The following is a 27,871-nucleotide window of genomic DNA, read 5'->3' as shown; positions in this document are numbered from 1 at the left end:
CATTCCAGCCAACACCTTGTTGACCAACCTCTGAAAGGTGGCAGGGGCATTCTTCATCCCAAAGGGCATAACCCGGAATTGGTAGCGCCCATCTGGTGTGGAGAATGCTGACCTCTCTCTTTCCCCATCAGTCAAGGCGATCTGCCAGTACCCAGATGTCAAGTCAAACATGCTGAGGTACCGGGCTGCCCCTAACCGATCAATGAGCTCATCAGCTCTGGGGATGGGGTGCGTGTCAGTCCTGGTGACTGAATTGAGCCCTCGGTGGTTCACACAGAACTGCAGTTCTGGCGTGACACCCGGTGCGGCAATCTTTGGGACCAAGACCACGAGGCTGGCCCAAGGACTGTTAGAGGACTCAATCACCCCCAACGCAAGCATCTTGGAGACCTCCTCCTTGATGCAAGCTCTCACCCTGTCAGTCACTCTGTAAAATTTGTGCTTAACAGGAGGACTGTCCCCAGTGTCTACATCATGGACACACCAATCAGTGACACTGGGAATTAGGGAGAACAGATCAGAAAACTGTCCCAACAACTCGTGACAGTCATTCTGTTGTCAGGGGTCAGTGTGGAAGAGAGGTTCACATCATCCACTGACCAATCTTGAAGAGGGTCAGTCTTGTCCTCCATTCCAGCATCTGTTGCTAGGCGCATGCCCACTTCAAACCTCGCTAAGTGGGTTGACATGTAGGACCTGCAAAAGGTTCCTTGGAGACCACAAGTCCACAAAGTAGGTGACAGGACTCTTGAGTTCCACCACCTCAAATGGTCCGGTCCACTTATCCTGGAGCACACAGGGCTCTACCGGGGCCATGACCCACACTTTCTGACCAGGCTGAAGCTCAACCAGAGTAGCATTCTAGTCGTACCACTGCTTCATCTCCTCCTGGCTGGTTCCAGATTTGCCTCAGCGAGTTGTCTGAATCGCCTAGTCTGGTTCCTGAAGGCCAGCATGTAGCTATATACATCCTGGGGAGGTTTCCTGGGAGATTGCTCCCAGCCTTCCTTGACCAAACTCAGAGGTCCTCTCACTGAGTGACCATAGAGAAGTTCAAATGGGGCTGAACCCTAGGGACTTCTGGGGCACCTCACAGTAAGCAAGGAGAAGGCATGGTAAGAAGATGTCCCATTTATGCCTCACAGGTTACTCAAGACCCATAATCATGCCTTTGAGGGTCCAGTTGAACCTTTCAACCAGCCCATTACCTTGGGTGTGGTGAGGAGTGGTGAACTTGTATGTGACACCGCTCTCCTGCCACAGGGACTTCATATACTTGGAAATGAAGTTTGTATCTCGTTCGGACATCAACTCTCTGGGGAACCCCACGTGGGAGAAAATCCCCATCAGTGAACATCCCACCATGGGGGCCGTCACAGTCTGGAGAGGGATGGCTTCCGGGTACCGGGTGGCATGGTCCACCAAGACCAGGATGAACCTGTTGCCCATGGCTGTCTTGGGATCCAGAGGGCCCACAATGTCAATGCCCACCCTTTCAAAGGGGGTGCTGACCACAGGGAATGGCTGGAGAGGAACCTTGTGCTTCCTCCCACTCTTTCCACTTGCCTGGCAAGTCTGACAGGTCCTGCAATGAGTGTCTGAACTCTTGCGCATTTGAGGCCAATAAAAGTGGGTGACAAGCCTTTCAAAGGTCTTGTCCTGCCCCAAATGTCCTGCTAAAGGCACATCATAAGCCAGCCCCAGTAGGAAGACTCTGAAGTGCTGGGATACCACCAGCAAACGGGCTGACAAAGGCTCAGCAACCTTAGGCTCATTGTACAGGAGACCATTCTCCCAGTCGATCCAATGTGATCCAGACTGATCACCTGCTGCCTGGTTTGTTGCTGCAAACCCACAAGAGAAGGGCACTTCCTCTGCTCCTTGCAGAACTCTTCCCTGGAGGGTCCTTCTTCCTGCTGCCAATGGGTCAGCCCAGGCAGGTCCCCCAATTCAGCTACCTGTTCCCCGGTAGGTTCCAGGGCATCCCCCTCAAGGTCTGCCTCCTCCTGGACCGTGGGAACTGTGGAGGCAGGTTTCCCATGCCCCCGGCCGTACCTGCGGTGCGGATAGGCGACGACACTTCTCGGCGCCGTACAGCGTACGGGGAGGATCAGCGTACTGCGGCTTCCCGGCTCTGAGTACGGCACGGTGCAGTACGTTAGCAGCGTACGGACCGTACCTGCGGGACGATGGAACTTGGGACCGGCGTACAGGGTTCGGCAGCCAGTGATGTACGTCTCGAATCGGCGGGGAAGGTTAGGTGCTATGCAGCCGGGAGGGATACGGTGCGTACTAATGCTTTTGGATCAGCGTAGACGCACGGTGCCGGGCGGCAAAGACACGGCTTCGCGGCGGATGTAGTATGAGGCGTACTGGGGCCAAATCCAGCAGGAAACAAACACAGATCTCCAGGCAACTCAATTTTAGAAGGCAGATGAGTCCAATGGTCCTGGGACTCAGTTCAGGGGGAAAGCTCTTCTTCCAAGCCCTTGGAGATAGTTGAAAAACAAAGTGCAAAGTCTCTTTCAGTCTTTTCCTCTCCTTTCTCAGCAAGGCACCAACTGCAGGCCAATCCCCCAGGTCAGGGAAAGTTACTCCTCCTTCAGCTTCTTCCAGGTCCTTCTGGTCAGGCAGAGTTCCTTCGTGGTTCAATCAGGATCTGATTACTTAGGAGCAGGGCTCCTACATTTATACTCAGTTTCTTTTGTCTTTTTAGGCCAGGGGGGCCTTTGCAAAATCCCAGTCCAGTTCTTTTCAGTGAGGAGCACTTTGTTGTTGGGACTCTGGCTTCTTCTTTCGGCAGGCAGGGCAGAGACATCAGACGCTCCCCAGGGGGTGGAGCCAGCATTGTGGTGGCAGAGCACTGCCCTATTCAGAGTCAAGGTGCACTCCTCCCACCCATCCTGGTGTAATCTTTCTATTCACCACCTGGCAGCCCCAGCCTGTCTCCTGGAACTTCCCAGCCCTGTCACTCAAGCTACACACAAAGAAGATAGCCCTCCCCTCCAGAGGCGGACTGAAATGGTTAGGCACGCAAAGGCTAACTTTCTAAAAGTAGCATTTGCAAACCCAGGATATTAAAATAACCTTTACTAAAATATGTATTTTATTATTCTGAGTTCAGGCATACTAAACATGAATTTCTACCATGCTTCCTGAGCCTGCTAGAATTATAGAGTGTTATAATCTAGCAGCCCATTCTGGCCTATGGAGAGCAGGTAGCCTTCAATAGTGAAAAACGAAAATGGCTGTAATTCACTATTAGGACATGCCACACACCTCAGGGTATGTCCTACCTTATCCTTACAATGCACCCTGCCCTAGGGCCTACCTTAGGGGTGACAAACATGAAGGTAAGGGAAGGTTTAGGGACTGGCAAGTGGGGACACTTGCCCAATCAGCATGACAGTACAAGACTGCATGCAGGTTCTGCAATGGCAGACCTTAGACACATTTTACCCCGCTGCTTCTGTGGAACCAGTGCTGGAAGCCCACTAGCAGCATTTGGATATACAAGCCCTTGGCACCCCTGGTGCACTCTACTAGGGACTGATAGTAAACCAAATAAGCCAAACATGGAAGTCAATTCACATAATACATTTTACCATAGGGAGCGCATATGCACCTTAGCACTGATCAGCAGTGGTAAGGTGCCCAGAGTCATAAAACAGCCAACACAAGGTCAGAAAAATTGCAGGAGGAAGGCAAAAAGTTTAAGGATGACCCTGCAAAAAGGGGCAAGTCCAACAGGGACTACCTGCTCTTCGGACACCAGCCGACAACTGACAGCTGTCACACTGGCTCTGGTGTTTCTAAGAGTTTCCACCCTCTTGCCATTCATGGTTACCCACTGCCTTTACTTCTTAGTGTTATCAGGCAGCTGGGTCCTGGGGACCACCTCACAGTCTCCTAAAGAGACCAGGGACATCTCTGCAGGACCCCACCCATCTTGGGCACCCATCTCCTCCCCCAGGGCTACACTAGCCATCTGCCCGGGTGGTGCACCAGTGGGTGCTGTCTTCCCATACGAGGGACATTTAGCATCATAATAACAGTGGTTCACTAGACCACACTTAAAACAGGTCTTGGGCCCCCTGTGAACAGGCTTATCTGTCGGGCCCCTGCCTTTTTCTCAGGGGGAGGCTGGGAACCTTTCCCCTGGTTCCCTTGGGGATTACTTTGGGGCCATTACTGGAACTCCCTCTGTTTACCCTTGTCCCCCCCCCACTCCTCTGCTGGGGACCCTGCCCACCTTTGGCAAAGTCTCCCACATGACCCTTGTGGACCCGGGTGCTCACCCAGTGGTCCGCCTCCTCAGCAAGCTTCCTAGGGTTAGTCAGCTTGCTATCAATAAGGTGATGGCATAGCTCTGGAAAACAATTATTTGACAAGTGCTGCCATGCAAACAAATCATAGAACGTCTCAAAATTATCCACTTTGCTACCCTTAACCCAACCATTCAATGCTCTGCAAAAGAAAGACACATATTCCACCCAAGTGGTAGACTCCAGTTTTCTGCAATTCCTAAACCTCTGTCTGTATAACTCGGGGGTCAAACCATATCTGGACATTAGGTCTCCCTTCATGTGGGCATAGGACACCTGTTCCTCTGTAGGTAAATTTAACAAAGTGTCCCTCCGATCACTAACAAAGCAGCCCTACATCTCTGCTCCCCAATCCTTATCAGGGACCCGGTGGGCCAACATTGCAGCTTCCTAAGCCCTAAACCATTGACCAATATCCTCATTCTTGTGGAAATCTTTAACTACTTTGGGGATGTAGGCTCTTGCTTCTACTGGCACTGGCGGTATGCTGCCACTAGAGGGAGGAACCTATTAACTTTTGATTTTGAGTTCCAATTCCCTCAACACTCTCTCATGTTCAAATTGCATTTTCTTTTCCTCTAGGGCTAACTTCTTCATTTCTAACTCCATCCCAAGATCTATCTTGCTCTCTATGTCTTTCTGATCATCCATTTTGAGCTTAGCTAACTCCAACTTGTGCACCCTCTCCCTCTCTCTGTCCTCCAGCTCTCCTGGGGAAAGTCCCTTGGAAGAAACACTGCTGCCCGCCCTGGAAGGTACTTTCTCCCCGGTTGGGCCCACTGGCATCTCAAGCTGCTCATCTAAATACTCTGCCTCCACCACTGGCTCCTCAGGATGCTCACTGGCATTCCTAGATTCCAACCAGGCCCTCAGCGCCTTTTGGTATTCCTCTTTCCTAGTGAGGCCTTTCACAGAGATTTTAAATTTCTTGCACAAAGCTTTGAGATTAGGCACAGTGTAAGCATCAATTCTCTCTTCTTCCAATTCAATGTCTACAGATGCTATGGATGTTGGCTTACTCGTGGTAGAAAAGACTGGCAGTTCTCAAGAATCAAAAATAGAAAAGAAGTTCCAAGGAAAAACTCTACCAAAATGTATGTGGTTGCATTATGGTCTGCAATCAAAAGTAGTGTACACCAATCACTGTATATGAATCACAAATGCAGGTCCAAATCCCACCGCTGACCACCAATGTTAGATTTGGGGGTCTCTAGTTGGCAGAGGTAGGTACCTTTGACCAAATAGGGACCCTTGCGTCTAGTCAGGGTAAGGTGCTACACTCCTAAAATAACCCCTGCTCACCCACTTGGTAGCTTGGCATGAGCAGGCAGGCTTATCTCAGAGGCAGTGTGTAAAACATTTGTGAACACATACAGTAATACAGTGACAATACTACAGATGGACACCACACAGGTTGTATTTTAAAAATATGTATTTTATATAGGCTTATCACAAGACAAAACGACAAAAATCCACAATACTGTACTCAAAAATAGACTTTAAAATGGTAGGGAATAGCTCAGTTCTCTTAAGATTGTAAATGCGACACTTTACTCTCAAAGTACCTTGGATGCGTAACACAGAACAAACAAAAGGGTTGCAGGGAAGGTGAAGCGTTGGTTCCTTACACTCAAGGGAGTGGATGCGTCAGTTCCTTACTGCTGCGCAGGAGAGTTGATGCTCGCTTCCTTACTGTGTGGGGAGGTGATGCGTCAGTTTCTTACTGCTCTCCGTACGATGCGACAAGATGGCGCCTCGATGCGATACTCTTCTCCGGTGCGATGCGTCAAAATGGCGTCTTGCTCACAATGCGACAACGTTGAGGCGATGCGTGCACGCCCAGCGGCCGTGCGGTGACTCGATGATCTTTGGGGCTGCGACAGGCCCGGTGACGCGCTTCTCCAGTGAAGCGACGGCGACCTCTGCGGCGGCGGCACGCTTCTCCGGGGATGCGACGCACTTAGGTGATGCGATGGCGACAGCCGCAGCGGCGACACGCTTCCTTGGCAATGCGACGGCAACTGCTGCGGCGGCAACACGCTTCTTGTCGTTGAGTCGCGTTTCCAACTCCCAGCGACACGCAGTCTCTCAGAAGAACCAGCACAACAGCAGGCACTTCAATTCCCAGCAAGGCAATTCAGGGGGGAGCTGGTTGGTGAAGTCTTGTATCCCTGAGACTTCAGGCAGGAGACAAGCTCAAGTTCAAGCCCTTGGAGATCTTCTGCAAGTTGATGAAAAGCACACTCAGTCCTCTTCTCCTTTCTTTGGCAATGAAGCAACTACTGCAGGCCAACCCCCAAACACACAGTACAGGGGTAGTCTCGTCCTTCAGCTTCCTGGTTCTTCTCCTCAGCAAAGGTTTGTTTTGATTCCCAGAAGTGATCTATAGTTCTGGGGTCTGGGTCCCCCCTTTTATGCACCAAAATCCTTTGTCTCTGAAGGCAGAGCGTGTCTGTACCTAGTCCAAACCAGTTCTCTGCAGTCCTGTAGCACTTTATTTACAGGACTCCTTCTTTCCTTTGACAGTGTGGGCCAGGGTCATCAGACACAACACAGGAGGTGTAGCCAGCATTGTGGAAGGCAGGCACAGCCCTATTCGGGCCCAGGTGCAACTCCTCGCACCACTCGACATGCAGATAGGTCTATTCAGCCCTGTGCTGACTCCACCTGTCTCCTGGAGCCCCCCCACCCCTGTCACTCAAAAACCAGACAAGGAATACACAACCTAGCAGAGGCAGGCTTGGACAGTTAGGCAAGAAAAACCTACTTTCTAAAAGTGGCATTTTCAAACACAGAATGTTAAAACCAACTTCACTAAAAGATGCATTTTATCATTCTGAATTCAGGCATACTACACTTGTTTTTCTACCATGTTCCCTGGGTCAGTTAGGATTATAAGGTGTTATAATCAAACTGCCCATTCTGGCCTAAGGGGAACAGGTAGCCTTGCAATAGTGAATAACGAAAATGGCTGTAATTCACAATCAGGACATGCCACACACATCAGGGCATGTCCTACCTTTTACCTACAATGCACCCTGCCCTTGGGCCTACCTTAGGAGCGTCTAATATGTAGAAAAGGGAAGGTTTGAGGACTGGCAAGTGGGTGCACTTGCCAAGTCAACATGGCAGTACCAGACTGCTAAACAGGCTCTGCAATGGCAGGCCTGAGACACACTTTACAAGCTGCTTGGGTGGGTGGCACAATCAGCGCTGCAACCCACCAGCAGCATTTGATTTACACGCCCTGGGCACACGCAGTGCACTGTACTAGGGTCTGACAGGTAAACCAAACAAACCAATCATGGAGTCACTAATCCATACATCAATTTAACATAGGGAGCACTTGCACTGTGGCACTGAATAGCAGTGGCACGGTGCACAAAGCATCTGAAACCAGCAAAAACATCAGAGGCAACAGCAAACAAATGGTAGGGAGACCCATGCCAATGGTACCAGGTCTAACAGTATAGGTAACACTTCGTGCGATATTTTCAGCACTTAAATCCAACCACTTACAATGATTGCCCAGAGATGCAGCTCATACTTGGCAGGAGAAAAATCATACAAAACAGGGCTGCTCCACGGCTTAAAAGGAATACTTTTTAATGACTGCTACAACTGTAGAATTTGTATATGCCGTGAAATTTAAAATGGCGACCATCTGGTCAAGTCACTGTGCATGTTTTTCAATACCTCTTTTCAACTCCTGGTGCTGGAGCTGATACTCAGCCAGACAGACATGGTACAATAAGGCCCCCAATCGCACTGAAGCTACCTTTGTTCTGCTTGTCATTCTGTTCTGATGGCCTGGATCTGTGACTGAAATGACAGGAGGCTGGGGGGATGGAAATGTTAATACTGTAACCTATGAGAGTCTAGTGCTTTTGTAGCGCATGCGGGGCCTCATCCCATGCCTAGGCGCTGGCGAGTCAAGCAGAACTTTTGATACTCCCACCAGTCATGAAAAGTACACTCCAGCCCCTATGTTTGTTCAAATGGCGCCACCTTGCAAACTCCCATCAAAAGGTGTATTTTAAATAATATTTTGACTTCACCAACAAGGAGATGGCGAGGGTACGTGAATGGACCCACCAACCAAAGCAGCAAGGCTTGTCTGCAAATATGTGTTTCTGCGGCCCCTCCTGAAACTATTTCTTTGATGAAATTTTTGAAGTTATGGAGAAACAATGTTGGGCTGCGCGACTAATACTTTTTATGGGGGGTTCGGACAAGACGTTGCTGGTAATGAGTATTAAGAAGTCTTTCTTTTACTCCTGTCAAGCGTCACGCAGCATTTGACACCGTGCGCAGTGAGAACAACAGTACGCCCGGTACTACGGAGGACGTAGAAAATACAGGCGTCCTTCAAAGTGTGAACAATACATATTTATACGTGCCTCCAAGACTTCTAATGTTTTTATTGTCTTATGACTAACACAGCCAGTGACGAATTTCATTCTTGCAGTGAATAATTCAGTCCTTTGACACCGACTGGAGTGAGGGGATGTCGCCGGTCATGGTGTCTGCGGTAGCTATGGCTACCTATATAATCCTTAGCAATAGAAAATAAGTGACAATGACATTACATTTAATCAGGTTTCCCTTTTCATTGTGTCCCACTGGGATGAGCTACCAGTGTCTTCCTTTAAATATTCAAAGCCTTCCTGCGCACTGACTGCTTTGCATGTGTCCCTCCGCTTGGACAATAGGCCTGTCATGGCCGCCTCCCGAGACGCGCTGTACGTCTGCAGTCAGCCCATCTAATGGCGTTATGATTGTTTTTTCCCCTTTATTTCTTTTCGTGTTACTCTGTGCCTGGAGCAATACGAGTGATGATGAAACATGACCTTTAAAATGAAAATAGAGTATTCTGATGCTGATATTAGGTTAGCGAGGGCAAAGGGCGCGGTACTCCGCTTGGTCTTTTTAAATCATTCTGCATATTATATGGGTGAGCTGATGTTCCATATTGCAAGAAGAATGTAATTAAATTAGAGAAGAGGGACATTAGAGATTCTGATCGGTTTGGAGGTAACAACAGAGGCTTTGAAAGCAGTAGCCATTTTGATTCCTCATGAAAGTGGCTATTAGAAGAGGTTGAGTGAAAGCTAGGCAAGGCATTTTTATAAATAACAATACGTTTTCACGGCGTCTTACTTCTCTGCAAGGACCCCAAATTACTTGAGAACATGTTTTGCCTTCTAATGTTTGACACTTGAGGTCTGTAATGTCTCCAGGTGCTTTGCTCATGTGTTAGACTTTCGGTTTAGCCTTCCTGGAGATACTGTTCAAATATGTTTTGGGGTAAATTATTTGAATAGAATACTGTAAGGATAAGCAAAAGAACATTAGAGCAAAAAGGCGTATCCCATTTTTGGCCTCTTGTAGTAAATCGCTCAAAACTCATGCTAGCAGTTTATTCATCACCTCCAAGGCAAAATGGATGCCAGACTGTACATTAAACAAATTTACTTTACACTTTATTAACTATTGCCTGACTTAAGAGTATATTGAGTGTCATTCATGCCATGCTAAATTTGTGTATGAAACGTCCCGATTCACTGACATAATATCGAAACCATTAATATTGTGATACAAAAATATCGTGTCAAAAATAGCGATCACAAAAATATAGTTTTCCTATACATTTAATAAGTACAAAAATATTGAAAATAATATTGATTTACACTGATATTGAAGAAAAATCTACACAATATAATTGTTTATATATATATATATATATATATATATATATACATATATATGTATATATATATATATAGTTGAAAACAGTAAATATAATTTGTTTAACTTATAACATTAATTCAATGTATATTAAATATGTTCAAATAATATTTAAAGATGTATATAAATATATACGCCGACACTCGAGAACCTCGCCAACACACTTACCTGTCTATTGCCGTGAGGGAAACGGCCAGCAAGAGTCTCAGCAGCCACTCCGCGCCTTGCATCCCGCCGTGAGGGGAACGGCTAACGTGAACTACACCTCCCAGCGGTCCTGCGCTCACCCCAGGCGCTTGCCTTTGATGCCAGCAGGCAGCGCCGGGGGAGCATAAAGCCGCTACTGGTGCCCCGTAGCGCGGGACGCACCGACACTCGAGAACTTCGCCAACACACTTACCTGTCTATTGCCGTGAGGGAAACGGCCAGCTAGAGTCTCAGCAGCCACTCCGCGCCTTGCATCCCGCCGTGAGGAGAACGGCCAACGTGAACTACACCTCCCAGCGGCCCTGCGCTCACCCCAGGCGCTTGCCTTTGATGCCAGCAGGCAGCGCCGGGGGAGCATAAAGCCGCTACTGGTGCCCCGCAGCGCGGGACGCGTGCAGGTGGCGCCCGGGCCAAGGGCGGGCCCGTCCAAGCCTGTCACAGACCGAAGGAGACCGGACCGGGCCAACTCTCTGACCTCTAGTGGGAAACTGTGAGTACCATCTATAACCTGTTCCTAATTCTTATTTCTGACTATCATGGCAGCCAGAAGGGGCACGAAACCGACACCAACAGGGCATGTAGCTGGGACTCTAGATCAATTTATCCTGAGAGCATCCTCGGTACTGGAACTTGAAATTGCAATGACGGAACACTGTCTGTCCCAGGATCCGGTCTTCTTAAGGAGATATTCCTTGGGCCCTGCCGCACATGCATGCTCACCAGGTCCCTCCCAGCAAATTATAGGTACTGAAGGGATTTCTACCAATTTAAACCCCACCGAAAGCAACATACTAGACCTGGCGGATGGGCTAACCCAACTGTTACATGGGCAGTCTACAAACACAACACCTGCCCACTCAGAACCGAGTAAAAACCAGCCGGACATGATAAGATGCAAAGAGGGAAGGAGCCGGCGCCCCACTTCGGGGTAGAAAACCCAAACAGTCTAAACATAATAGCCAACTGGACCCCTCAATTGCAGAACAACACGAGCACAGTGCTCCTGTGGTTTCCTTAGATAGCCCTGTTAGGGTTGGCACTGATTTCACATCTTTATGCCCCCTTGACTTAGACCTACTGGTGGGAAGACTAAGTAAGGTTTTATCTACTGCTATCCATCCCATGGAGCAAAGATTGAAATCTATAGAAAAAAGGCTGGGGAATATGGAGGAATTGCTTGTGAAAAACATGGGTCTAGCAAAGGATCCTTTGGTCATCCAAGCTAAAGTTAAAGCCTTGGCTATCACAGCGAATGTCCCGCAGACCCAGCACAAGCCAATACCTACTACTCCTAATGGTCGACCCATTGTGACCACTAACCAGGGGTCTAACCCAAGCTCTGGCAAAACTGGCCCTAAAACTGGTCCCACAGCTGTGAAAGAGGCACAGCCCTTGCTATCGGCTAATCCTGTAAAAATTAAAACCCCAGGAAAAGAGTCCACAAACCGACCCTGGGGAAATGACTTCTCTTCAGATCTACCATGCATCAACTTACCCCCGGATTGTGCTCCGTACGTGGTCATCCTCATAGGGTCCCTAAGTTGACGAATGACAGACATGAATCGTACGAGGAACTCAATAATAAGACAATGCACTGGTTGAACACCCATAGACCCTTGCCTAGAACCATCCAAAGAAAATTTTTGTTTGTTAGAAGGGTGGGGCGGGTGGGTTGGTATCCCAAAAATGTGGACGGGGACTGTGTAATTAATAACTTTGAGGATCGTATGGCAGTTGATCATGTATGTAGTAGGCACCATACAAGCCCTGACTCAACTATCAAAACACTGAGGCTAGACCACTTTTACCAAACGGCCTATGCACACTGCGCCATTAACCATAGGCCTCATGTTCTATGGCCGCAGCAAGAGGATTCCTGGCACTATGTAGACAGAAGTAGGGGTGGACAGGTTAGGGGTGAGGTGATGGGCTTTCCAGTAAACAATAGAAATAATTTGCTGGATCAAGTGGATTGACTTCATATGCCTCCCAGCCCCCTAATGGTTCATCCAATGGATGCTAATAAAAGGGAGGAAGGCTTGAAGTTTACCAGGATGGATTATTTGGGGGTGGCGAACATCGTAATCGACCTTCCACCCTCCACTGAAGCAAGAATGTTCCCTGAGGGAAAACTTTATGCAACTATAGGGGAGCCAGGGGATGGCCCACTTCCTCCTGTGATTGATAACCCTATACCCTTGCCGCAACATCAGATTGCCCGCCCACACTCGGACCAGCATTCAGCTGGTCCTGGAGTGCGTGGTCCTGCCAGGCCTGGTCAGGAGGGAACTTAGGGAAATAGGCAGACATTGACATTGACAAACGGGACCCTTAAAATTTTATCCTGGAATATTGCGGGTCTTGCATCCAACCTAGACATCCCGGATTGGTGCACATTCGTGGATTTACATGGGATCTGCTTATTCCAGGAAACGTGGGCGGTAGACCCCACTCACAGAATGGGTTACGTAACCTTTGCGGAACCTGCAGTAAAAGGCCCGAGAGGTAGACCATCAGGAGGGCTGTGCATATGGGTGGGCGTCCATCTTGGATTCACGCTGAAAAGGCTAGAAACAAATAGTTCTGATCTGACGTGTATCCTGATGTCAAACAAGGAAACACCAAAATTGGCACTCATTAATATTTACTCACGGCCAGCGCGATTGGGGGGAACTTCTAACACCTTAGACAAACTGACCACCCTATTGCATTCGCTTGGGGGTGGCGTCGCCTTGTTGATCGGAGGAGACTTCAACTGTCATTTCGAACCATTACAAGGGGTCCCTCCGATCACAACTAAAGAAGACGAAACCTGGTCAGTCCCGCCCACCAACGCCTACCCTGTGGGAAATAGGACAGCTCTTGCCCTCCATTTGACTACCCTCACTTACACGTTCTCCATTAGAGCTTGTAATGGCCAATTTCAGAGTGACACTCCAGAGCAGCTAACTTATAGTGGCATGGGGCATGCATCTATAATAGACTATTTTATGGCCAGCTTGGTTCTGTGGCCTCAAATTATAGACTTTAGTGTCCCTCCTTGCATTGAAAGTGATCATAATGTCCTGATAATTGAGATGGACTTTCAACTGACCAGTGAGGATAGTGCAATGATGATTACCCCAAGTAGTGACTTGAGAATAGTGCAAGGTGGGAGAAGAATCCGATGGGCAGATGTGAAATTGTCCACTGAAAATATGGCGAAAATGTATCGAGATGTAATCCCCCTGCTTGAAAGGGTAAACTCCAGCATTATTAATCCCTTGGATAATGATATGGGGGACCTTACAGGCATCCATAGGGAAATGGTTTTAACATTGAAGGACACCTTTTATAAGACAGGTCTCACCAAGCCTAAACTTTGTGATGATGGGAATCCATGGTTTAATAGGAGCTGTAGGGACGCGAAAGAGGCACTATTGCTGGCCTTAAGGCAAGGTAACAAACTTTGTGTCACAGAAGCCAGGCAGGTATACAAGAAGATGCTAAGTAATGCAAAATCAGAATGGGAAGCAGATCGTTGGTCTGCTATCACATCCGCACTCGCGGCCAAGGATCTAAGGTCATTTTGGAATCTTGTCCATACTGGAAAACCAGAGGGCAAGGACTACAATTGAACCAAACATCTCTGAAGAAGCATGGTCTTCTTATTTTAAAGACCTTTTTTCTCTCCCTTCTACATCTACAAGTGAGCCCCCACCGAGCCTATTGGCCCTGAACCCCACGTGGTTAATACAACCCTTCACGATGGTTGAAGTTCAATCGGCCATTTCAAGTATCCAATCGAATAAAGCACCGGGATTGGATAGGATCCCAGGTGATCTATATAGAGAAGAACCGATAGTTTGGGCCCCATACCTTTTAGTACTATTTAATGCGATATTGCAGGGTTTACCACTTCCAAGTACTTAGCTGGGGGCGGAGATAATTCCCATTTTTAAGAAGGGATCTCCGCTCCAACCCTTTAATTATAGGCCTATTAGTCTTATCGATGAGACCCAAAAAATGTATGCCAGGCTCCTTCTACAACGTCTACAGGCCTGGACTAATGACAACAATACCTTGACTCCGCTTCAGGCGGGATTTAGGGCTAAAACAGCAACAATTGATCAATTATTCCGGCCGCAGGTCCTTCATGGAAGCATGTGGTCTTGGATGGGGGTAGGCTATACCTCACATTTGAGGACCTAAAGTCCGCATTTGACATGGTGGATCGGAACCAGTTATGGACCATTTTATTATCAATGGGGGTTCCGCCATATCTATGTCATCAATTTAGGATCTTACACGAAGGCACTTTTGCCAGAGTTCGTTTTGGCAAGCAAGGCAAGTTAACTAGACCATTTCCGATTGAGAAAGGCGTTAGACAGGGTTGTGTGCTTGCCCCGTCCCTGTTTTCCCTCTTCCTCAACGGGCTTATAGAAGATCTTCTTGCCATAAACGACATTGACTCCCCCAAACTGGCTGCACAAAGATTTCCCGCATTAATGTTCGCGGACGACACTCTGTTGCTCTCAAAGTCCCCAATGGGTATGCAGCGGGTGTTGAATCAATTTGTCAAATTCTGTAACAAAAGGAACCTGTTGGTCAACATCAATAAGTACATGGTTTTTAATGCTAGTTCCACCAACTGCCCCCATCCTATGATGGAAGGCAGACCCCTCGAAAGGGTCCCAATCTTTGATTGCCTGGGTTTAACCTTGAACGATAAAATGGGGTGGGGTCCTCAATTGACCAAGGCCAATCTAAGATTAATTCAGGCAGCTAGGGGTATCTTAAAAGTGCAGAAGAATTGTACCCACAAAATAATAAGCGCCCCCCTTGAAATTTTTAGAGTTCAAGCCAGGGCATCATCCCTTTATGGGGCGGAACTCTGGGGACATATATCAGCAAGTGACATATCCATAACAGAAAATAATTTCTTAAGGCAACTACTGGATTTGCCAAGAAGTACTCCCTTGGGCCCGCTCAGATTGGTCTTGAACATTCGCCCAATCGCAGACGCTATTGCTGTTCGGCCCCTACTGTATTGGAGGCGGCTGTGGAGCACTCCTGAGCTGGTGAATTATAAGGAGGAACTTAAAGTGGTCATGGCTTTACCAGGATCTGGTAGGATCCCTTGGCTATCATTTGTAAGACGATCACTCACATCGATTGGGCTCTAGGATCTCTGGTTAAACCCTGAGGTCTCTTGCCCAGCCATTTAAAAAAAAAACATGACATGTGTTGTAAAAGATTTTAATTTAAAGAATCTCTTCCGCTCAGCAAAAATTTCAGGTTTAACTGACATCTTCCTGGATGTTAAATCTTTTTATAGTTTTGAGCCAGAGATTGATGCAATACAACCCACTTTGATGAAGAAGCTTTACCTGCAATTCAGATATGGCACTTTGCCTCTTTATTCCAACATTGATAGGTGGACAGGGGGCCCGGCACGTCCTTGCCCAGGTTGCCGAACTGAGGAAGAAACTCCCGTACATGTTATCTTTTCTGTCCAGCATATGTTAACATCAGGAGGAAATGGATAATTCAGTTGTGTAAAAATCTGGGTGTAAAACAATATTTGTTTTTTTTCAGGATCCTTAAAACTGACATCAATGCAGTGATTGTGTCTGCAGTAGCCAAATATTTGTTTTCAATGGGGTCAATTCGAAGGAACTTGACAATTAATATTGCTACACATCTGCACTAAGTCCAATGGACCAGGAGAGAACAGATAGTATTTTATCAGCATAATAACCACTGTTTTTATCAATTTTAGGGCTCTAGACACTATTTAAATTTTATAGTTTTAAAGGATATGTTCACCAACCTAGCTATACAATTGTGATATACGCATGAGTTGTATTGATTGATTAACTTATTGTATAGAATTGTTTTTTTATGTGCTTTTATGGTAAATCAAACCGCAATAAAGCTTAAAGAAAGAAAGAAAGAAAGAAATATATACTTATTTAAACACAGACATATATATGTTTGTGTGTATGTTGACATACACATATACAAATTAAAACTGTAATTAAAACTATTCATTTGAATTTACATTAAAATGTTCCATTTCTTTAATTTACTAATATAACAATTATACATATATAAATTTGCACACACATATATACAAACCTAAAATAAAAAGCCTAACAATTAACTGAATGAACTGTATAAACATTTGCAATTTATTTATATATAACAATTAAACGATAGAAAAAATATGTTTCACAAAAAATATCTTAAAAATAACATGCATTTTTTAACACATAATAATATATATTTAAACAATACTAACAAAACTATTACATTTTAGAAATAATAAAAATACTAGTCCCACTCCAGTCTGTGCAACAGTAGGGAAAACGTTGGACTCAGGAGGGGTTACATTTACTATTCCCACTCCAGTTTGTGCAACACTAGGGAAAGGTAAAACTTACTATTACCCTTCCAGTCGGTGCAATAGTAAGGAAAGCATTGGACTCAGGAGGGGTAAAATTTGCTATTACTACTACAGTCTGTGCAACAGTGGGGAAAGCGTTGGACCCAGGAGGGATTACGTCTTCCAATCCCACCTCAGTCTATGCAACAGTAGGGAAAGTGCTGGACTCAGGAGGGGTAAATTTACTATTCCCACTCCAGTCAGTGCAACAGTAGGGAAAGCGTTAGACTCAGGACTGGTAAAATGTACTATTCCCACTCCAGTCAGTGCAATAGTAGGTAATGTTTTGGACTGTGGAGGAGTAAAATGTCAGGGCACACAGAGCACGAGTGCACTGACTGCGGTTGCGGAGGCGAACGGGAAGAAAAACGACAGTTTCCGTCATCCGCCGGCGCTGTCAGCGGCACGCGATGACGTAACACAGTGTAGACGTGCCATACACAGAACCGGATATCAAGGGAAGGCTCCTTCACGGAAACGCCGATTATTCTGTGGACGCCCGAGGTGTATAGTACGGTCAGGGTAAGGATGAGATCACGCACCAACATTGATTCTTTCTTTGCTGTGTTTATGGTGCTCAAGTGCGGCGGAGGATTCCGGTGTGCATTTCTTGGTTCCTCCAGTTGGAGAGACACACGTTTTCCAGCGGTCTCATGCGGGAGGTAGGATCACATAATTGGTGAATCCTGCGCAAGGGCATCACAATTTGGCCTCATTGACTCTCTCACTTTGGAGCAAAAGCGAGAGCGCTTGTGTATTCTTGATGAAATGTACAAACAATGTAAAGGCTGACAAACTGCTACGTTTTGATTTATGCTGTAGGCTCCTAGCTTGATGGGAGTCAAACCCTGCATGACAATCAGATTGGCTAACAAGCTCTAGGATATTTATATATTGGCGATCTGGATCTCGGTGCTTACGCTTTGCCTGCAATAGCCTTTGGCTTATTGTTGTTGTGTTCTCGTCCTTTTAGGGGAGATCGGTTGAGGGGGGTCCGGTAGGGGCAAGCACGTTCTATGATAAAGGTACGAGCAGTATAACCAGGAACACGTCATTAGAACAGAGGGTGTGTAGTTTTATGTTTGATGAAACTTGTTGCTAACTGTCCCAATTCCTTTAATAGAATATGAATGTGCTGTTACCTTGTACTCACACTCACATCTCACCCAGCAGAAAGCCACCCGTATTTTTCTTTACAGGTATAGTGAGTTCCCACTACCTATTCTTCCTTATAGCTACAGAAGTATAGACACTGGATTGCATAGTGATATTGTTTTGTTCTCTCTTTTTTCTGTTCTCAGGTCTCCCTCCCTGCTGTTCCTACCCTTTCCTTCCCTCGCTTGACCATCCCACTAGTCCAAGGGGATTCATTCTATCCGGTCTTGGGGCTGTCAAGAGGTGGACCCTTTTTGAGCTTCGATCCAATCCTCAGGATAACCTGGCGACCGTGATATAAAATGATTATTCCCACTCCAGTTGTTGCAACAGTAGGGAAAGCCTTGGACTCAGGAGGGGTAAAATATACTATTCCCACTCTAGTGGGTGAAACAGTAGGGAAAGTGTTGGAGTGCGGAGGGGTAAAATTTACTATTACCTATTCAGTTGTTGCAACAGTCAGAAAAGCGTTGGACTCAGGAGAGGTAAAATGTATTATTCCCACTCCAGTCTATGCAACAATAGGGAAAGCGTCAGATTCAGGAGGGGTAAAATGTATTACTCCCACTCCGGTCGGTGCAACAATAGGCAAAGTGTTGGAGTGCGGAGGGGTAATATTTACTATACCCACTCCAGTCATTGCAAAAGCAGGGCAAGTGTTGGATTGTGGAGGGGTGAAAATGACTATTCCCAACCCAGTTGTTTGCACACAATAGAGAAAGCATTAGAGTCAGGAGGGGTAGAATTTAGTGTTCCCACTTTAGTTATTGGAACAGTAGTAAAAGTGTTGGAATCAGGAGGGGTAACTTTTACTATTCCCACTCCAGCCATTGCAACAGTAGGAAAAGCATTGGACTGAGGAGGGCTAAAATTTACTATTCACACTCCCGACGGTTCAACAGTAGGGAAAGCGTTAGACTAAGGAGGGGTAAAAATCACCATTCCCACTCCAGTCGGTGCAACAGTAGGGAAAGTGTTGGTCTGCGGAGGGGTAAAATGTACTATTCCCTCTCCAGTCTGTGTAACAGTAGAGAGAGAGTAGTTCACTTCAAACAAATAACATGTTTTAGCAACTCTATTAAATAACCACAAATATACAGTTCTAAATATAAAAATTATTTGTCTACATTTTAACCAAAATTAAACAAATTACATGATTATTACAATTTTAAAAATTATAATCATGTAAAACAAATATTATAAATGTAATTAAAATGCACACTATGAGCCTGATTATGATGGCGGTCAGACAAGCATCCGACCGCCATCGCAGCGGGATTCGGAACGGCGACAAGTATTCGGCCGTCCCAGCTGCCTAATTATGATGCGACTGCTGTGTTTGCGGTCGGAATCATGGTTTTTTTCCATTACAACTTGGATTGCGTCCCTTTTTGGGCCACAGCACAAGGCGCAATTTAAAAATTGTTGTTTTTAAACATCCATGCACCGTAATTGGCACAACATGGTAACTGGCACACGGGCATGGATGTTGGGGGGGGCCCTAAGCCTCATAGCAGAGGGCCACTGGGGATGAGGGCCCTGCTAGGGGCCTCCAAAGTCCCTTTATGACAGCCTTTCCATGGCGGTCGGACCACCATGGAAAGGCTGTCGGAAAGGGACATCATAATCCCTACTGCGGTGCCTGAGCAGGTACCACCCCTATTGTATACAACAGGGGAATACAATCCGAACAAGAGGAGACAGGTTTCTTGAGCCCGCTGGAAGCGTCGATCCATCACTAAGACCGATGCGTTCCATCTGACCGCATCATAATGCATTGGTCGGACCACTCTGATGGATGTTGGTCAGACTGCCACAGACGGAGCGTCAGTGGGGGTCTGATCGGCATCCTAACGAGGCTCTATATTCCCACAAACATAACAACCAAAAATTAAAATGTAATTGAAATAAAAAACATTACAAAATTAACATATTAAACAATAAATATAATTTTTTTTATAAATGAATAAACAATTTTAAACTACATACCAAACAACTAAAATATAACTTAAATATTATAATTTCACAATTTACATAATTATCAATTATGAATTATCAATCGATTATTTCCTAATTAACTTCCCATACTGCACCTCTAAAACCCATTATCTGCACCTAAAATATATGTGTAATTATAATAATTTCACAATTTACATAATTAATTATCAATTAAACAATTAATAATAAACAACAAATCATTAATTTATCATAATTAATTAACATCCGACCCTTTACCCCTACAAACCCAACAACCCACTACTGAAACATAACTTAAAAAATATCTTAATTGCACAATTTACATAATTAATTGCTAGTTAAATAGTTTAGATTAATTACAAATTAATTATTAATTAATTATAGATAATTACATTCCTACCCTTTACCCCCACAAACCCCACGACCTGCACCTAAAATATAAGTTAAAATATAAATGTATTACATAATTTACATATTAATTCTCAATTAAATATTTACATTAATTAAAATAAAGAATGAATTAATTATAATTAATTTACGTTCTGCTCTGTACCCCCTACAAATCCCACAACCCACTATGACACAAAACATTAGAATAAGCAATTAAATTACATTGCAAAACAACTAAACATTTACAAACTCTATTTAAAAATATTAACAAAAATTATACAATTTATTACATATACAATTAAAACGTACACTACAATACATAAAGATAATTAAAAATATATATTTTTTACAACAATGTTTTTGTAAACGATATTAACAACATACATACTTTTGACATCGATATTACTTACCTTAGAAAATCGATATTTTTCTTAATGATATTCCTGCATCACGATATTTCAGTACCACAATATTAAAAACTTGATATTTGTGTGCCCCGATATTTTTGACTCACTATTTTGTCCAAATACCCAAAGTCTAACTTCTTACAGCATCTGGGATTTTGTGCAAGAAGGAGAAATTCTGCCAAATCAAAAACATACAGGTAGTATTAAATGGAAAAGTCCAAACCTAAATCAGAAAAAATCTTTATCAATTGAGAGCAATGTGAACTACATGGATGGAATACAAATTCTTGGTAAGACCGTTTTCCATTACTGGAAACCAAAGTGACACACGTGAGGCTAAATTTCGAGTATTGCTTTGCAAACACTAGAGGTGAAAAGTTCACAATTTGTTTGATAGTTTAAATATCTGAGTGTACTGAATGGTACTCACTTGATGGTTGTAGAGTGAAGATAGGCAGAACGATTGTCCTGAAACTATTCATTTCCAAAAAGAAACTTGCATTTGCTACCTACTTCTATAACCAGCTAATGTAGGTTTTTAGCACTTAATTTGTAGGTTGGTGTGGGTTGAAGGTCAATAGGAGTCTGGTAGCTCCGGTTTATAAGGTTTGGAGTCTATAGGTTAAAGTGATAACAGGTGAAGATAGCGGTAGATAGCAGGGTTAAGTATGGAAAGCATAAAAGTTCCAACCAAAAGGATTTCAAATGACGAGGTAGAAATGAAGTGCGATTTCTGGCAAGAATTAGGGAGCAAGTACATGATTAAATGAGCTAATCTGATTGCATTAAAGGACAGATTTTAGTTAAATGAGACGCCTACATTTTCAGCAGCTAGGATGTTGTCAGGAATCAAACCAGTATGCTACAAGAGACTAGCCTAGTGGGGGCCATCACTAGTACTGGCAGGAAAAGACATTATCTGCCTTGGACTGAGCTTGTTCATTTGCGCTCTACTAAGATGGCTTAAAGCTCTGAGGTCAGCTCTTCAGCCTTCCTGCTTTAAGCGCGAGACCCTGAGTTCCACTCTAGGCTCGTGCTCCTCCGTAGCTGCTTGCACTTCACCGTAGCAGTTGGAGAAGGAGCAGCGCTTCAGCGTCGTCAGCGTTTAGAGTTAGTGTAGCCAAAGATACTTCATAGCGTTTGTGGCGGTAGCGTTAGGAAAACACTACGCGTCGGGCAGAGTTAACAATCTCCAGAATCCAGAGACAATTGTCCGTGACTCCGTTTGACCTTCCAGTCATTCCCGGAGCGTCCTGTCATCGAGTGAAAGCATTTCCAGTCATGCAAGTACAGTCTTGAAGATATGTAAAAAGCGTATTGCACAGAATAGTTAACTCACTAGGAAATCTTGTGTCAGCCAGAGCTTTCCGTAGTCCTTGACACCTGTAAAATAAAAGAAGAGAGTTTTAGTTTAACAGTCATTTATAAAGAAATGTTGTTTCTCATTCAAAAATACTTACCTAAGAAGCCTTGTGCAAACCCAGCATTCCGCATTCCTCGAGTTCCTGTAGAGGGAAAAAGAAAAAGGTTTAGTTACTCTGATAGTTTAGCACTCGCTCAGGAGTTAGTAGGGTGTTACCTTAGGCAGTTAAGTTAGTTTTCTCTTCGGGAACATAACTCTCAAAACTAGACAATGGCAAAGTGTCTGAGTCCAGTTAAAAGGGTAAGAAAGATAATTACAGAGAAAAAAACATACAGCTAATTATTAAGAATTGCCTAATTCTGAGTGAATGTCATTTATGTTTAAAGGTGTTAAATAAAAGAAAGCACATCCTTAAGGACCATAGAAGAGAGGCATAGCCCAGTTTAAAAAAGGGTACGTAAATCTAGGAACAGGAAGTTTACAGGTAGAATGTTTTGAGGATAGTTTGGACCTGAGTAATTTGTTTATTTATGTTACAGTGTCCATATACTAAATCGCAAGAAGAAACTAGAAGTAGCGGTTCCGAGAAGGCACCCAAGATAAGAAGACGAGGCTGTCTCTTCTCTATCCCATCCTTCTTTCCCCCATGGGAATTTCTTCATTCTTCCTAAGATAAACTCTTTTGGAGCGTGGAGGGAAACTCAGAGAGGCATTGGGAAAAGTAATCATTCTGCTCCTGTGAAGTACCAGGAAAACTTCAAGTAAGATTCTTGACAGAATGAAGTGCCCACAACTTCTTACTCACCCGAGCAGAATGTCTGAGGGATTAGACCTGAAGAATTTAGGGGGGGGGGGTTAGAGGCCATTCAGAAAGAGTTGTTAGTTGTCAGAGAGGAGAACAGAAGCTTAAAGCAAGATTTCTTGGCCTCCAGAAGAGACACGATAGATTGAGCTAAAAAGATGGACCGTTATTTCGCAGGCACCAGCTTTGCAGCCCTTTCTCAGGACGCACAGACTACTAGTACCACCCCTTTACCACACCCCAGAAGCACTACACAGGTAGTACACTCATTGTCTCCAGTTATTCCGCTTGCCCCACCAGAACGTTTTAATGGTGACCCTCAAAAGGCCCAAATTTTTCTTACACAATGCTCCCTACACTTCATTTATCGGCTCGCCATTTTCCCTGATGCACAGTCCTGGGTAGCTTTCATTCTATCATACCTAAGTGGAGACGCCGCTGCCTGGTCCTTGCCTCTGGTCTCCAAAGATTTGGCTATCCTATATGATTTTGATGAATTAAAAAAATAATGTTTGCGGATCTTTGATTGGAGAAGAGTTTCTCAAGCCACTGACAATGAGTTGCTGGAGTAAAGGCAAGGAAATAAGGAATTAGTTGCCTACCTTGCCCAATTTAATAAGCTTGTTGTAGAGACGGACTGGCCAGAGAATAAGAGAGCTGCATTGTTTTATAGGGGCTTGAAAGACAAACTCATAGATGCCTTGTCTCAAATACCAAATATACCCACAGAAGTTTCGCCCTTATCGATTTGGTCCTAGAATTGGATTATAGACTGAAAGAAGAGGCGAGAAAAGAAGGGAGTTTCGCCCGAGTGTACCCAGATTTGACAGAATGAGGTCCATAGGAACTAGGTCGGCAGAGAACCATCAGACTGTAGAACCTATGCAGATTGGGGCGGTGAGAGGCCCTCTTTCCAAAGAAGAGAAGGAGAAGAGGAGATTGAATAACCTCTGCATGTAATGCGGGGTCAGTGGCCACTTTGTTAAGGTCTGTCCAAAGAAACCAAAAACTTAGCAGAAGGAAAACTTGCGGCAGCACCAGTAGGAGGGGTTGGACTGGTGGATGCTAAAGAAAGCACAACTCCAGATTCTCACCTGTTGCCCAACACACAGCAATCGTCTGCTTTGCATCTATCTCTACCAGTTACCTTGTAATTTAGAACATCTATCCAGTCTGATATTCCGGTGATGATAGACTCAGGAGCCACGGGAAATTTCTTTCTTCTGGTCCAATCGTTAGTCACACTGAGGAAGTGTAACTTGCTCTAGCAGATGGTCATCAAGAGTGCTTACAGTTTAACTCGATTGATGCACCACAGTTCCAACTAATCCTAGGCCTCCCATGGTTAACGGACCATAACCCTCAAATAGATTAGCAGAAAAGATCTATCAAGATGAGCTCTGAATACTGTAAAGAGTCTTGTAATCACGGCGAGGACCGAATAAATGAATCAAGCTTAGCTGCTTGTTTATGTGAGAATCGAGCGTCGGTGTGTGTAATACGTACAGAAGAAGTTCCAGAAATGTATCAGGACTACAAGGATGTCTTTAGTGAGGTAAATGCTGAGAAATCTCCCCCTCATAGGCCTTACTATTGTAAGATAGAGCTGGAAGCAGGGGCAAACCTTCCGTACATGCAGAATCTACGCCCTGACAGAAAAGGAGGATAAATATTTGAAAGAATATATTCAGATCTATTTGAAGAACGGGTTCATAAGGCCTTCACAGTCTCCCATCTCTTTGCCACTATTTTGTTGTGCCAAAGAAGGAAGAGGACGATCTAAGGACCAGTATTGATTATCGCGCCCTCAACAGAATCACTATCAAGAACAGATACTCCTTACCTTTGATATCTGTGCTCCTGGACCAGGTTAAGGGGGCTCGGATCTATACTAAATGTGACCCCCGAGGGGCATACCACCTGATCCGGAGTAGAGAGGGTGATGAATGGAAGACCGCATTCAGGACCAAGTTCGGCCTATACGAGTACCAAGCAATGCCTTACGGTCTCTGCAATGCCCCAGCGGCTTTTCAGTATTTTATAAACAATGTTTTGAGTCTATATATTGACAAGTGTGCCATCGTCTACATTGATGACATGTTGATCTATTTGGTGACGGAAGAAGAACATCAAGGACATGTAAGAGGAATATTAGAAAAGGTGCGAAAAAACTGTTAATATGTGAAGCTTGAAAAATGTGCATTCACCGCTCAGTAGATTTCCTAAGCATTGTTCCAGCTCCAGAGGAAATCACCATGCATACGCAAAAGATCAAGGTAGTTTTAGACTGGCCATCCCCTACGACTGTAAAGGAGATACAGCGATTTATTGGATTCGCAAACTTCTACAAGAGATTTATTCAAGATTTCTCCCAAAAGGTGATTCCCATTACTCGTCTGTTCAGAAAAGGTGTTCCTTTTTTCTGGTCTGAGGAGGCAAAAATGACCTTCCAGTCTCTGAAAGAGAGTTTTACTTCGGCACCCATACTCCTCCACGCCAATCCTACAAAACCTTTTTATGTGGAGGCGGATGCATCTGACCAGGCTATTGCAGGAGTCCTATCTCAGAGGCATAAAAAGATTGGTCAACTGCACCCAGTGGCTTACCATTCTCGAAAACTTCTGCCGGCCGAGATCAACTACATGATCACAGAGAAGGAGCTGTTAGCAATTAAAGACACCTTTAAGGAGTGGAGTATACGGATCACAAGAATCTGCAATGCCTGAAATCGGGAGGAACTCTAACGTCGCACCAACTTAGATGGTCTCTATATTTTGCGGATTACAATTTTGTAATTACCTATCGTCCTGGATGCAAAAACGGCAAGGCGGACGCCTTATCCAGAACGGATATGGAAGAACAAAGGAAGGTTATAGATGATCAAAAGAACACCCCAGAATCGAAGATTTTGAGGGCCATTACCAGTAAAACCTTTGAAGAGAAAGTAAGAAAGTTTCTTACTCCAGAAGAACTTCAGCAATGGGTCTTGGCGGATCCATCTCGAGAAGTCCAAAATGGGTTGCCCTACCATAGTGGAGTCTTGTTTGTACAAACCCTGGATTTGCGAGAACATATTTTGTATGAATGCCACAATCACCCACATGGCCGGCCAAAAGGGAATTAACAAGACTGAAGAACTGATAAAGAGACACTTCTGGTGGCCTAAAATGACAACAGACATCAAGCAATATGTGTTAGATTGTGGGATTTGTGCTCATGGAAAACCAACAAGGCAATCACCTCAGGGGCTACTGCTACCAATGCCTATACCCCCTTATCCCTGGCACACGGTGACCTTGGATCTAATTGTGGACCTATCTTCTAGTTGGGGCTACAGTGTGATCCTGGTTTTTGTGGATGCCTTTACTTAAATGGCCCACTTTGTTCCTTTGCAAGACATCCCCTGTGCTAAGGAATTGGCCAAGCAATTTGGTTTACAAGTGGTGAGGTTACACAGAATCCCTAAGGTTCTCATTTCAGACCGTGACACTCAGTTCCTGTCCCATTTCTGGAAGGCATTTACACAAGGGTTGAATATAGAAACTAGGTTCTCCACTAGCTATCACTCAGAGACTGATTGACAAACTGAGAGGCCAAATCAAGAGCTGGAGGAGTACCTGAGAATGTTCTTGTTAGATCAGGAAGGGGACTGGCCGGATCTTCTCTGGGCAGCAGAATTCGCACACAACAACTCCCAAAACAGCTCTACAAGTCATTCTCCCTTCTACTTAAATTATGGATGATATCCAAATCTAACGATTAGTACTAGTGAAATTTCAGTTTCAGCAGTTAAGGATTTCGTCCAGCATTTAAGTGAAACCCATGAGGCAGCTAGAGGAAAGTTAGAAAAATCAAAAGAGATGTACAAACACCGTGCTGACAAAAAGAGAAGATAGAGGATGATTATCCAATTGGGTGTAAGGTTTTTGCTTAGCACCAAGAATTTGAAATTATAAGGGAATCAGAAAATCCAGCCCTGTTTTGTAGGTCCATTTGAGGTTGAGAAAACATTAAATCCTGTGACCTACAAGCTAAAGTTACCTATGCAATTGAAAGTTCATCCCGTTTTTCATGTCTCCTTACTGAAAAAATCCTCGCCATACCTCAGGCCTAGAACACTTCCAAAACGATCCATACTGTAGATTGAGAGGAATTTGAGGTGAAGAGTATCCTAGAGTCTAAGTGGAAGAAGAGAAAACTACTATTTAGTTGATTGGAAAGGTTATGGTCTGGAGGAACGGTCTTGGGAACCATCCTCAAATGTTCATGCCCCGAGATTAGTAAAGGCCTTTCATGACCAATTTCCCCTCAAGGCCAGATCTGGGGAAATCCCCTTGCGGAGGGGTACTCTCAGGAATCAAACCAGGAGGCTACAAGAGACTAGCCTAGTGGGGGCCATCACTACTACTGGCAGGAAAAGACATTATCTGTCTTGGACTGAGCTTGTTCATTTGCACTCCACTAAGATGGCTGAAAGCGCTGAGGTCAGCGCTACAGCCTTCCTGCTTTGCGCGTGAGACCCTGAGTTCCACTCTAGGTTTGCGCTCCCCTGCAGCTGCTTGCACTTCACCATAGCCGTTGGAGAAGGAGCAGCGTCGTCAGCGTTTAGAGTTAGTGTAGCCAAAGATACTTCGTAGCATTTGCGGCGGTAGCGTTAGGAAAACACTACGCGTCGGGCAGAGTTGACAATCTCCAGAATCCAGAGACAATTGTCCGTAACTCGGTTTGAACTTCCAGTCATTCCTGAAGCGTCCTGTCATCGAGTGAAAGCATTTTCAGTCACACAAGTACAGTCTTGAATATATGTAAAAAGCATATTGCACAGAATAGTTTACTCACCAGGAAATCTAAATAAAAGAAAAGGGTTTTAGTTTAACAGTCGTTTATAAAGAAATATTGTTTCTCATTCAAAAATACTTACCTAAGAAGTCTTGTGCAAACCCAGCATTCCGCATTCCTTGAGTTACTGTAGAGGGAAAAAGAAAAAGGTTTGGTTACTTTGATAGTTTAGCACTCGCTCAGGATTTAGTAGGATGTTACATTAGGCAGTTAGGTTAGTTTTCTGTTAGG

Source organism: Triturus cristatus, chromosome 2_2 (assembly GCF_964204655.1).
Source record: "Triturus cristatus chromosome 2_2, aTriCri1.1, whole genome shotgun sequence".
In the NCBI taxonomy this organism is placed as follows: Eukaryota; Metazoa; Chordata; class Amphibia; order Caudata; family Salamandridae; genus Triturus; species Triturus cristatus.
Note: the sequence above shows the minus strand (reverse complement) of the source record.